A 14,222-nucleotide genomic window follows, 5' to 3' on the forward strand; every position below is an offset into this window, starting at 1 on the left:
TTTGATTTAATATCCAGAACAGATAAAGAACCACAAGTCATCAAAAGGACAGTTATTGATGGCTGGGGAGATGGTTCAGTGGGTAAGGAATTTGTGGTGCAAGCTTGACAACTAGAGTTGGGTCCCGGAGCCCATGCAAGGCAGAAAGAACTAACTCCACAAAGTTGTCCTCTGAGCTGCATGCATATGCATAAAGGATCTGAATAAATCTTTAAAGAACACACACACATAATCAATAAGGACATGAAAAGATTCATGAGCAAAATGCAAGCCCCAACTACAGTTAGCTATCACTTCACTGCCCACTACAACTGCCACAATGTTTTGAGTGACAAGTACCAGCAGGGCAGAAAAACTGCGTTCTTAGTAGGAATGCAAAATGGTTAAGTCATTGTGGAAATAGTCTGACGGTTCCTCAGAAAGCTAGACAGGGAACAGCCACAAAATCTTGTCATTCCATCTCCATGTGCACAGAGGGCTGAAGACAGACTCCAACAAATCACTGTGTAAGTAACTGTCCATGGAACCATTACTCACAATACTCGAAGGGCTAGAAACCCACAGCATTCCATTAACAGATGGAGGAAAATGTGGAATATATTAAAATGTATATTATTTTTAGCTATAAAAACAAATGAAGTTCTGATATATGCTGCAAGCATGACCAGTCCCTGAAGCATACCCAGATTAAAGGTGGATCATCTCATCTCAGAAGATCTGGATTAAAAGTTAGTCTTCCCACTTCAAATGATTTAATTAAAAAAATTCCTCACAAGGGTTTTAGTTAAGTTCAGAAGTAGTCAAATTAACAACAAAGAATAGCCATTACATATACTCAACCTGGCTTTACATGTATGACAACAGTTCTTAAAATAAAGTAGCACAGCATACACACACATGCAAACCTATCACTCAAAGATGTGGATATGGAAATAAAATATTCACGAACCAAACAGTTCCTACTACAGGCCATTGCCTCTAAGCCTGGCCCCTGCACGCTAGAAAGTGTTACAGCGTCAGAGTATCCGAAATACAAAATCTGTCTGCTTTTCTCTTGTCAGAGTTCTCGGATCTTTTTTTTTTTAACACATAATCAATGTATCTAAGAGAACTGGTGGCTAGCATCGGTGAGATTGCCTCTTATCTGTGCCCTGCATGTCCTGAGCCACACCAAAAAGACATCTGCAAATGAACAGAGAACAGTGGGATGGGGTGGTCATGGAGGCCAGGCCATAGGATTTGTAGCTTTTAATAATTTAAATTTGGGTGTTCCAGTCTTTGCATTTGGGGTCAGATAATTCTTTGGTAATAAAGGGACACACAGGGTCCCAGGCCTCCAACCACTAGATGTCAGCAGCACCCTCTCCGAAATTGTGACAATCAAAAAAAAAAAAAAAAAAAAAAAAAAAAAAAAAAATCTGATCATTTTGAATGTCCTCTATCGGCAACTACCCCATTTGGGAATCTCCAGCATTGTTCATTCACGTATTTAGTTAGTTCTGTTTATTTTGTTGGTTGGTTAGCTTTGAGTCAGGCTTTTACAATTCAGCCCGAGCAGAATTCACGAGGCAGCCTAGGCTGGCCTCTAGGAGGACAAAACTATCCTTCGAATAATCCAAGACCTATCCACAGTCAGTGCTTAACCAATAACTGTTGGGGTTGGTTGGGGTTGGAGCCCTGCCATAAGGGAGCTCACGATTCAGAAAGGCACACAAGAAAACTCACAAATGATTGAATCTAAATTCTCACTGACACCAACAGTTCTCTGAGTCGTTTAGCTTTACAAATCACTTTCCCATTCCAACGAGCCCAATCAATGGTACTCCACTCCAGCTCATCATCAGCAGGACAGATCTAATTCACATTCCAGCCACAAACAGGCAGGATGAGATTGAAATGGCTCAGAAGAGGCCTACGACGATATGAAATGCTGTAAAGGTGAAACTAACAGCCTGAGCTCTCTCCGGCCTGTATTAGACAGTTGCGGTACTCTCCCCAGAATATTCCTTTCTTCCAACTTGTCGTGCAACACTCTTTATTCACATTACATCTCAGCAAAATCTGTTTAACGTGAATGTGGTGTTGGAGTCGGCTCTTAAAGTTGTGATAAATCAATGAACATCATCTAGTACATTATCAGTTCCTCTTTGCCACTGAAATAATTCCTTTTTAAAAAATTTATTTTTATTATTTTTAAATTATGTGCATATGGACTGTGTACAGGTACTTGTGAGCCATCTGATAGGAGTACTAGGAACCCAGTGTGGTTCTGAAAAGAGCGCTCAGCATGCTAAACCACTGAATCATCTAATGCCTAAAAGCACTCTTGCAATTTAAGTGATACACAACACTTAAAAGCCAAAAAATTAATTCATTAATCTTATATGAATGATTAACTGTATTCTCCCTCACCCCCCGCCCAGATAGGGCTTCTCTTTGTAGCATTGGCTGTCCTGGAACTAACTCTGTAGACTAGACTGGCCTCAAACTCAAAGACACCTTGGTCTCTACATTTTGAGTGGTAGAATTAAAGGCTTGTGCCACCACTGACCTGGTGAATAATATTTTAGCTATTTCCAAAAACTTGAAAAGTAAAAAATATATTCTACCACTGACATTAAAAAAATAATTTAGAGAGGTGTTTTCCAGAATGACAGTATAATTAAAATTTATATATTGGTGATAACATGGGCAAAAAAATGGGCCAGGTATGTCACTCAGTGATAGAATGCTTGCCTAGCATGCACAGGGCACTAGGTTTGACACATACACATACACACAAACACACACACACACACACACACACACAAATCACAACAGTCTTTGTACATTTGGCTGTGTTTTTAATCATCCTCCTCCACAGTTACATTTTTATTAATAGTACCAACAGTTTCCTTACACTACATGTATAATAAAAAATAATATTAAGAACCTGAAGTAATTTGATATACAAATGAGGTTTATTTTAATAGTGTTACATGATATCTGTAAAATGGCTATCAATACCCCCATTTCAACAGGTAGAGAAGGTGCAGAAATAACTGTTGTTTTCTCACATCCTAGGACAGTGTGCCGTCCCCCATACATATTTACATATATCTCCCCAAACAGAACAATGCCTCCCCCCACCAAGTATCAAAGACCTTCCCTCAGCCATCAAAATCTCTGTGCCTGCTAGAAACCCCAAAAGCAAACTGCACATTTTGCACAGCAGGGTCACTGGCATTACTTCATAAATGTGTATACTTCATCTTTGGAGGCTTGTACTTCTCTAAACCTAACTCAAACGCAAAGGAACACTAGTGAGGTCAAAGCTATAGCAATCCCTTTGAGACAGCGTCCTAATCGCGGCCACTGTACCAGTCACCCAAAGAGTGCCATGATAAAATTCAGACATGGGTGGCTCTACACATGATATCAATCATCACTTCATGACTCCTGCAGGTGGGAGAGACCTTCAGGGATTGTTAGCAGCACAGTGATCTTAAGGTACAAATAAGCATTAAGTCAGTAGTTTGTTTAGTTGATAGCACAGAAGCAATCAAAACTCAATGTCCCCTTGACACACGCTCATTTCTTTTTCCAAATATCTCCAATTTTTTCTGCCTTTTGATCTGAGAACCCCAGCGTCCAAGAGGAAAGTCTGCACCCCTCCCTCCAGATGGAGCTGTTAGAGCAAACTGTCAAAGGTGGGCTCAACAAGAAGCAGCAGGTCCAAGAGCAACAAGTTGGTGAAGCACCAGGGATGTAGCAAGTTCAAGGCCTTTCACTCCCTGACAGGTTCCACACACGCCCTTCTCTGTAGGCTAGGATCAAGCAGGAACCCTGGCGGACAAGCCACCAGCACTCACTTTTGTGTTTTGTTTTTGTTTTGTTTTTTTAAATTTCTTATGCTAACAGAAGGGATGGCAACAAGAACAGTAAGTCTTTTAAAAAAGCTAGAAAAAGAAAATGAGGGAGGGCGGGAGGGAGGCAGGAAGGCAGGGAGAGGAAAGAAGAAAGGAGGGAGGGGGGGAGGCTGCTTTAGGTGAAGGCCCTGGAAAGACCAAAGAAAGAAAACATATGGCAGGGTATTTTAAAGCACAAGTCCAGGAAGGCTGCCACCTGAAAATAAAAACCCAAGGGAAGCACAGGGACGAGCTATGGTCACATGACTATCCTGTAAAAGAGACAAGATTAATTCTGTAGAACCAGGCCCTGATGCTGTTTCCTTCCATTTGGCCACCCTTTGAATTGCTTTAGAAAGCAAGCAAGAATGAAGCACGCGGTGACTCCAATGCTCAGCTGATAAAATCTGAGAATCAGCAAAATGTTAGCAGTTATACAAGACTGAACAAAAATCTCCAGTTAAAATCTGAGAATCATTTCCTAAGGGCTTCCTTTCTGCTCTTCCTCGTGACTAGACACCCTGCGAAGCTCACACAGCAGCACACCTATCCTTCCATGATGTCCTCCAAAACAGGAAATCTAAGCTCCAAGTTCTAGTTGTTAACCTTAACTCAGTATGAAGACTTTTACAGAGAATCAAGACAAAATGACGTTCTAGAGAATCCAACACCCTCTTCTGACTTCCACAGGCACCAGGCACACACATGGTGTGCACACACATACATGCAGAAAAAACACACATACACATAAAATAAAAAATCTTATAAAAATACAGATTAGGTTTTCAGTGGAGAAAAATCTGATAAACATAACCTCAGCCTGGTGATCAAGGCTACGGCCATTATTAAGTCAAATTATTGTACTTTACTCCCCACGGTCTTCCTCTTAGTAAGTCATAGCCTAGTCCTATCGTGAGAAAACTGGAAGGCAGACTCTAACAATGCAGCATCCTACAAGACTAGCTCTCTAGATAGTCAGCTAGATGTGCTGTGCACTCCTGCAGCCCCAGCTGCTTGACGTGAAGATCACGGAAGCCCACTGAGCTCAAGACCAACCTGGTCTTGAACAGTGAGACAGCCCCTGTCCAGTCCTCACCTCAACAATGGTAATAATAAACTGAAATTGTCAAGGTCCTTGAAAATGGAGAGTCTTCACAAAACACCGAGTCAGAGGATGAAGCGATCCCTACAACACTGAGGGCTGCACCAAAGGCAATCATAATAGAACATGCCAACAGCCTCAGGAATCCCATGATCCCAATCAGAGGAACAGAACCTAGGGCCAGCCAGTCACCTCAGCTTTCTGAGGACAGCGCAACAGAGGATTCTCCGCGAAGGGAGAAGCCTCAGGGACTAACAGGCACCTGGATTCTCTGGTGTTTTCAAGCCCTCTGGCCTCAGACTCCAGTGACATATGTGCTTCCTATTCAGGTGCAAGAACAAACAAGTCAGGAGTGGGGCAGGTATTTCCCAGGTGTTCCAATTTGTTCTTAACCCTGCCTGGTCTAAAGGCGCACACACACCGCGTCATAAACAAGAGACTTCAGTAATAAAGAAAAAATAGTTAAACAGTTAAACACTTTTAAAAGGGATGAAGTAGGAGGAGTGAGAAAGAATCAGAAGGAAAAAAGAAAAACACAGAAAGTTAAAAAAAAAACCTAGCTAACCTCTCAAAAGTAACAATTGCAAAAAGTAGAGAGAAAATGAGCAAAGAATTAGGACAGGGGCCCCAGCAGAGGAAGGAAGAGCAACACTCGGGACAGGACAGCGACTCCACTGACAGTCGTAGTGTGAGCCTAGACTCACGGCCAGGGCTCAGAAATGAAAGCCGCCATAGACTGTAGTAAACAGTAAATCACTGCACACGCTTAGTTCTGAACAATATTTGGTTATGAAAATATAAGCAGTGGAAATTGAGAAAATATTAGACAGCTCCATTGAGAAGTTATCACCCTGACACAGTTCGTGACCTCACACTAGGGGGTGTATAGTCCACTCTCAGGGTGGGTCTTCCCACACCAATTAAAGCAACCAAGACAACCCCCACAGACACCCCACAGGCCAGCCTGAGGCAGACAGTCCTTCATGGAGATGCTCACATCGACACAAGAAGGCTAAGAGTCCAGGAAGAAATTCTATGCAAGCACACAAAATGGTTTCTTTACAATATAAAACAATCCTTCAAATAAACACTTGCACATTAAAGATATAAACACAGCACTCTCTCCAAGATATTTCTTTTGCTTTTTACTTCCAATCTCCTAAACTAAATCCCATTCCTGATCCTCAATACCCTGTTTAGAAAACTCTGCTTTATATCTAAGATGACTAGCTCATTCCCCCAACCACACTGCAAGTTACTCTCAGACAAAAGAAGCAACTTCCCCTTGCCCGGGGACTCTCAACCCTGGCATCTAGTCCAGCTGGAGATCTCAGTCCACACCTGGCCTCTAGACTTCTATGTCGGTCTAACGTATAGACTAACTTATGGTCTAACACATACCCTCATCTACTCATCAGAACTAGCCAAGCAGTTCTCCAAAGAGGCAACTGAGTCAACAGGTACCAAGAGTATGCATGAGAAAAATGCTATAATGAAATCGGTTATTTTGCACAATAAATATGTGCTAATACATTTTAAGTGTAGTCATAGTTTTGAATATATTTCTTTTTAATTAAAGGTTCTTAGATCATTTATTCTATTATATAGAGTAAAATTCCATCACAGGGACCTTATCTGCACATGTAGGTACTGAGCAAGGCAAACGACACAGTGAAAAAGTACCAGTTAAAGACAAGACTGTTTATAGAGCATGTGAATACACGCTCCACTGTATTGAGGTCTCAGCTGGGTCACTCCATCCAGCGCTGACCTTTACTACTTCTCCTGCACAGTGAGACCCAGAAAAGAAGGGGATATAGTATATACCCTCAGCTCAGGAACAGTCAAACTTACTTCAAGGCAGCAGCACAGTGGCTACTCAGAGCCTGTCTCAAACAGTCCAACAACCATTTCCTCCTTCCCACCTCCCGTGTTTGAATTTAGAGGTCCCATTTCTTGAAAAATAGCTTTCATCTGGCCCAGTCTCCGCCTAGTGGTCGGGAGGCAGGGAACATCAACTGGTTCCAGAGCAGGTACGAGCAGACATGGTGGACCTCTTCAACTCCACTACTTTCCCAGCTGGTTTTCTCTCCCTGCTCAATCACTGCACACACAAATGCTTTAGCGAAACCTAAGGTTCCACAGCAGATGCATGCTTTCTATCACCATTTATAAATGTATGCTGGCACTAAGAAGTTTCTTTATTCTACCGAATGCAAATAAAAACAGATTCCTAAAATTGATTAGGGATGTCAAATAATTGCTTATGAATTGTAAATCCTCGGGCAGTGTGGCCAGGAAGGCAAGGGCAATGGAGGGTGGCTACTGCCATGGGGAATTGCCTGGCCTTCCGGAAACCTCTTAGCTTCAGGATTCTCATAGAAAACAGGGCTATTATCTCTGCCTAGCAGGATTGTTGTGACTCCTAAGACATAATTAGTATAAAGCTCTTAGCACAATGACTCCCAAAGAAGGTGCTCAATCAAGAGATTACAGTAACAATCACAAGTTTTTATAGACACCAAGACACAGCCTTAGAAGAGATGAAGTAGCAGGCATCTCTACCACCTGAAGGACTACTCTTAGTGGACAGAGCATACTGAAACCTTACATTCCGGATCCTACCTTTCTGGTCATGCCGGTGCGGTAGGCTACTTTGAACTAGGTAAGCTGTGAGCCATTAGAAAATCCTACAACTGAAAAAATCAATCCTTCCTATTAAACATATGCCTGAAATACATAGTAAATTACAGTTTCTTTTAAGTCGTCCTTCATATTTAGTTAGATGCTATGGCTATAATGTCAAATAGGTGCCTCTTATTCACTGAAAACAAGGGCAGGAAATTTTGAAGAAACAATGTGTAGATAGACGCTTTGGGACTAACGCCATGACTTTAAACAAAAGGCTGATCTCCACAGACACTTCACGGAGCCCAGACATTCCTGACTTACAGTCACTTCATTTCAGAAAGACAGACCACAGTTTACACAGTCAACCACTGGAGAAAATGAAGCACACTCAAGGAGCACCAATCCAAGCTTCAATTCCTATTAACTATGGACATAGCGGGAAATCATCAGATCACAATTCATTTTGATCCTCATCAATGAACTTTTTGTTTAAAATTTTGTTAACTTTTTATTTTTTTTTAAAAAAAAAGGCATGGTGGGACACATGGGAGAAACCATTGTACTATAGGCTTAAAAGCAGGTACTTAAATATTCTTGAGTCAACTATTCCTTCCGTTACATTTCAGAAATAGTTAAAAGCTAAAATTCAAACAGACACTAAAGCTACTTGGTACCACACATCTACTTTCTCTTCCTAGACCAATCTTATAACTTCTGAAGGATGCTTTTCCCACCTGAAGCTCCTCTTCTTTATCTAATAAAGAAGACTAATATAAGCCGGGTGGTGGTCGTGCACGCCTTTAATCCCAGCACTCGGACCTCTGTGAGTTCAAGGCCAGCCTGGACTACAAGAGCTAGTTCCAGGACAAGCTCCAAAGGTACAGAAACCCTGTCTCGAAAAAAAATAAATAAATAAAAACAACAACAATAACAAGACTAACGTAACCACTAAGATCAAATACTTTCTTCAATCTACAATCTTCTTGTTGAAATCTGCTCTTTAATCATGTTCCGTAAACTTTACAATTCTTGCCTTTTTAGGCCCCCACTAAATAACTATTATTCCAAAAATAATGAGAGAATACTTCAAGCTTTAAAAATCCCCTAAGGCACTGAAGTTACAGCAAGTGCCTCTGCTCCCTGCTAGCACTCCTGTGTCCATCCCCTCTGAGGTAGAAGCACGTGCAGTTGACAGATCCTGTCTCCATACACCCACTCCACAGGTGTCAGCCCAACCTGCCACCAATTTGAGTCTCCTACTTTCTCACTAGCCTATGGCTCTACCCTCAAGGACTAACGCCCCAGAACTTGGACTCAATGTTACTTCTCCTTTAAGATCAATGTCTACAGAAAGCAAAAGAGGCAAAGGGGCTTTGCCTACCCAGACTGTCAGAAAGGTTAAGACGACCAAGTTATTCACCCTAACAACTACAAAAAATCCACAGTTGATTCCAGAGAAATCCCAAATCAGCACAGTGCACAGAGGAACAGATGTCACCCCGTGCGAAGGGGGCTAACGCCTGAAGCGGAAGCTAATCAAAATACAAGGAGGTGGGACACTGGTATCTGGGGAGGAAAAACTCGAAAACTCAGAGAACTAAGATGAAAACTAAGAATCACTGTATATTCTAGAACAGGAAAGATAGGAGCTGAAAACAACTAAGAATTTTTAAACCACTTAACACTTTATCTACACTTCTGGTTGATACAAATGAAAACTTGAGACAATACACGTATTACTAGGCAATACATGAGGCTACGGAAATCTGATGTAAGATGCAAGTGACATGAAATGAGACAGTCAGTGGTGTTTAATTTAGTCTTCAGTTACAGCTAATAAATCTGCTAGAGAAGTGAGGGTTTTGGAGAAACTGGATAAAGTCTGGGTGAGAACAGGGCCCACTGGCTGCCAATGCCCACCATCTCTGTTCTTCTGAAAGCAGTGTCTACCCAGCCAAGAGACAAAACCTACACCGGACAGCTCACAGTCAAAGTGTGTGTCACAAGAGATAAGTACCAATTCTAAGCTCCAAGAGTAAGAAAAAAAAATTTGCCACCCTGCAAATAATTTTTAAAGGCTCATGTACTCAGAGCTGTTATCCCCCACCACAACACCTTTCTCAGCGGTGACCCAAATTCAAAAGGAATTAGCAATCAAATACTGCCGTGGCTTTGTGCAGAGGTAAAATGGAGGTCGGAGGAGCTGACAACAGAACCATGTTGATAGGCTATGCAAGCTAGAATTCTTTCTCTCCTCATTTCTTAGTGACATCATTAACATCTAAGTCCCTGAAAGTTAATATCCCAAGGCTTTCAAGGCAAAGGTCCCTAGGCCTGTGAGATGGCTGAGCAAGGCACGTGCCAGTGAGCTCCACAACCTGAGTTTGGTCCCTAGGACCCCGCACGGTGGATTAACACTGGCTCCAGGAGGACAGGTACACAAATAAGCCAATGTAAATGGTTGTTTAAAACAAGACTCAGCTGTAATCAATGATCAAATTAAAACGTGTTCATGTTGCCCTGAGTCACATCACAAGGGTACAGGGTAACACAGTTCATCACCTAACACATTCTTGATTGGTTTATTTTGAGATAAGGTCTCACTGTGCATCCCAGGCTACCTGAGCCTGGAACTGGTGCTCCTTCTGCCTCAGGATCACAGAGTGCAGGGATTACAGCTGTGGCAATCTCCACAGGCTTTCTTATTTTCTTTCTCCCGTCCTCTATCTCCTTCCAGACTGTGAGGAGAGCATCAACTCACAATTCCTGCCATAAATGAACAACAGGGGCGAGGTGAGGTAACAGACGAGAATGGCAGGGCAGTGTTCTGGCCAGCTCACCACTGTGTCCACGTTGCTACCAGCACTTGGGAGACCCCTACGGATTTCATGTGGTCCCCAAGAGTGAGCGATTTTCCCTCATATAAATGTGGAAAGTGCTTAGTTATTAAAGTACACTGCTGGGGCTGAAGAGATGGCTCAGTAGCTAAAAAAGCTTGCTGTACAACCATGAAGATTGGGGTTCAGACCCCAGCACCACTCGTCTCTCACACACCTATTAGCCTAGCACGGTGGCGGGAGGGAGAGAGGGGGGTGGACACAAACTTGGGGCTTACCAATGTAACTGAAAACATGACCTCCAGGAGAATATGACATAAGGTAACACCTGACTCCTTTCTCTGTTTACGCGCACACAAGTGCACATATATTCACCTATGGCAATGATAAGGGAGGTAGATCCCATTAACTGTCAGCAAGGCGAATAAGAAAATTTATTCAAATGCTTTACTACAGGAGACTTGTGATATAGCTCAGGTGGTAGAGAACTTGCCATGTATGCACAAAGCCCTGGGTTCAAGTCCCAAAACCTCCTAAATTAACCATGGTAGCATATAATGCTAAATTCAATGCCTGAGCTACCTATATATGACTGTTGTCCCCAAAAACTATTATCCTCAAGGTATCACCAGAGAACAGTCACTCCACACTGTATCTTCAAGCTCTTCCAATGTTTACTGAGACATAATTTTTACAGAATTCAGGTATCTGCAGCCCTGACTACAAAACTAAGAACTCTTTCACCACGAAGGCCAGCCACAGGTCCAGAGATCCTGCATCTGAGTCAGAACTATTAATTTAGCAAGGAAGGGAAGCAGAGACCATAAAGCAAAGTTCCAAATACACTCCTACAGCATCGCCTACCAACTGAAAAGAGCAGGTACAGGTCCTACAGCCCCTACGCCCAAAGACACAAAAAGTGACAGCCCCTGGGGTAAGTACAAAGGACTTAAATTAAAAGACACAAAGACTTAGATTTAAAAACTTGTCGACAGACTGCTAGGCAGCCCAGTCTAACTCCTGGCAAGAATGATTCCAGTTCAATGTTCCAGGTCTGACATATATTATGCATTCAATACTGAAGAGAATAGCTGTTCATACAATGACTCGTGCTATATTTAAGTTGAATATTAATATTTAAACACTCCAAAATGTCCACGGTAATGTTCACTGGCCTAACTTAACCTTGGGCCACCTCTGACCTGGGGCAGTACCACTATTATCCATCTGTGGCATGCCATCCAAGAAAATGTGATGAACTCATCATTTAAGGAAGATCCACAGGCTCCCAGTGACCTACAAGGACAAACTGCTTGCTGCTTCCTATGTTCAACCATCCCTACCAAAGGTCTTCTAAAAGCCAGCCTCTGTACTTGGTAATGAACAGCTACTGGAGTCTTGACAGCGGAGATGCTGTGCCCAGTGCAGGAGAAGGCCCAATCAATAAACCAAAATTCACAATGCCAAGTGATGAGAGCAAGCATACAGCCATACAAGAAACAGGGCCCTGGGCACCCTGTTATCCACTTCTTAACCGCACTTGGCACCTTCAGGGGCTTTCAAAGGCTCCCATTCCCAGAGTCTCTAAGCATAGGACTTCTCTGTTGAATCTCAACTGTGCCAAATACGAAAGTAGAACCAACCATTTCATTTCTAGCGTCCCACAGCCATACCTGCTACCACTTCAACAAGAAGCTCCTTGGGTCCGATAAAACACAACGAAGAACACGTTGAACTGGGAAGAAGAAGCCACCCACAGCGCCCGACACTCACGTAGCTTTGTTCTTTTCAATTCCGGTTGGGTCTGGCCCGCAGGTGGCCACTCCACGGTGGTGTGAACGTGCTCAGTGGGCAGGGCAGCCCAACAAGGGCTAACACCTGTCTCCTCCTCCACCTGGTGGCTGATTGTGCTAACCCAGTCACCTGCCACACTTCTCGGTCTTAAGCCAGTGAAAACAATCAACGTCAGATCGACGCATACTCTAAATAACTGGCAAATGATCCCAAAATAGATTTCAAGATTGACCGTGTACTAGCAAAATACTGTTAATTAGTGAGCCGAGATTCAGTAACAACCTAACTTGGATCCCTACTGCTGGGCAAAATAGCTTTAGCACCGAAGCAGGAGACTCGGTTTCAATTTTTAATTTTCTTGAAGTCTCAGATATGCATTAAAAATACGTGTGGCTGCTTGTTCAGTAATCCCAGAGCCTCTCCAAGTATCCAGCGTTCCAGTACTTTCTGAAAGCGAGGGCGATCTTCCTAGTCTTATTTTGCATAATTACGTCTTCGAAAACCTAGCCTAAATTTGAATGAAAATAATTTTCTTATGCGGGGGGGGGGGGGGTTGGATCCGCGGCGTTCAAAACTGGGCCGCGGAGCTCCGGCTCCTACACCAATCAGGACCTTCCAGGGCCCCGAGGGTCGAGGGCAGCAGGCTACTCACATTTGAACCTGGTCCACGGCCTGCAGGAGCCAGCGGCGGGCGAGCCAACCGCCTGGGGGGAATAACAGCACCTCGCCAGCCCCGGCAGAGGGATGGACGCGATCGCGAGCCGGTGCCCCCTCCCCCAGGCCCGGGGGGAACGACGCAGACACGACCTCGGCGGCCATCCCCCTGCCGCGCCGCGCTGGGCCCCGAGGACCGCTGCTAAGGTGGTGGTGGGGGGGTGTCCCCTCAGACGCCCGCGCGTCCTCAGGAAGCGCTGCAGCGGCTACGTGGCCCACGCGAGGCGAGGCCGCGAGCGGGGAAGCAGCCCCCCGAGAACCCCCGGTGCTGTCTCCGGCCACCTTACCTGCGGCACCGCGCGCGGCAATCACTCGGCGGACGGTCGCGCGCCCCGGGCGGGCTGCGGCGAGAAGCGGGCGAGCAGGGGGCGGGGCCGCCGCGTCGGGAGCCGCGGGCCACAGCCGAGCCCGCCGGGCCTCATGAATGGGACGCGACCGCGGCAGCGGCCGAGCTGGCGGTGGGCTGCGCGCACGCCCCGCCCCGCCCCGGCCACGTGACGCAAGCTCCGCCCCCACCGCCGGACGCGCGCCGCGGGCCCCCGGGCCCCGCCGGGAGAGAGCGGCTAGCCACTGGCGGAGGCTTTTGAAAAGTTTCCTCTGGTCCCCATGGCAACCTTGCGGCGCTGCGCGGGGTTTCAGAGCCCAGCTGCCAAAAAGAGTGCAACACGGTCCGTTGCACGATGGTGTGGAAACGCTATGCCCAAACACGAGTGCACGTAGATCTGATCACTGCAGAGCCTGTGTCTTTGCCTATTTCCCCTCCAGGCTCAGTTATAAGACCTCCTGTTTAAAAGTACACTTTACAAAACGGCTGCCACAGTGACTATTAGTGTTGTCTACTGCTTTTTTTACCTTGTTTTCCTGCAGCCGGTTATTTCGTTGGAAGTAGAGATGGGAGCCTGTGGCAACGCTACCAAATGTCTGTTAATTTCTCCGTGCGCACGGCGAGCACATTCAAGCAGTCTCGGGGCCATAGAGACATACGTTTATACAAACTCTCTCCGGGATGGGCCGGGACACATCGGTTTCCTTACAACAAAACAGCGTGACGGGCATTGGCTCTGCTAGGGCCCAGGAAACCAGTTCTCTACACAGGCAACCATTTCATTCGAGTTCCACGGTGTGGGATTCTACCAGGTTGCCTCAACTAAGGCCCGACAGAGACGCCCTAACCTACTAGGAGTTTTTGCTTCATTGTGGCTTTTCATCTTATTCACCGGCGAAAATTTTTTTTTAAAGTTCGAAACTTTCCGGTCA

General features: G+C 44.8%; 1 protein-coding gene across 1 annotated transcript in view; it reads right to left on the reverse strand.

The window, feature by feature from the left end:
* The window catches only part of Lpin2 (lipin 2), a 71,690-nt gene extending 58,339 nt beyond the window's left edge, over positions 1–13,351 (reverse strand). The window contains exon 1 of the mRNA XM_038315237.2: positions 13,253–13,351. The gene's annotated coding sequence lies outside the window, so the exon portion shown is untranslated. The remainder of the gene's footprint in view (positions 1–13,252) is intronic.
* Positions 13,352–14,222: the final 871 nt, after the last annotated feature.

The sequence above is a fragment of the Arvicola amphibius genome, chromosome 18, assembly GCF_903992535.2.
Source record: "Arvicola amphibius chromosome 18, mArvAmp1.2, whole genome shotgun sequence".
Classification (NCBI taxonomy): Eukaryota; Metazoa; Chordata; class Mammalia; order Rodentia; family Cricetidae; genus Arvicola; species Arvicola amphibius.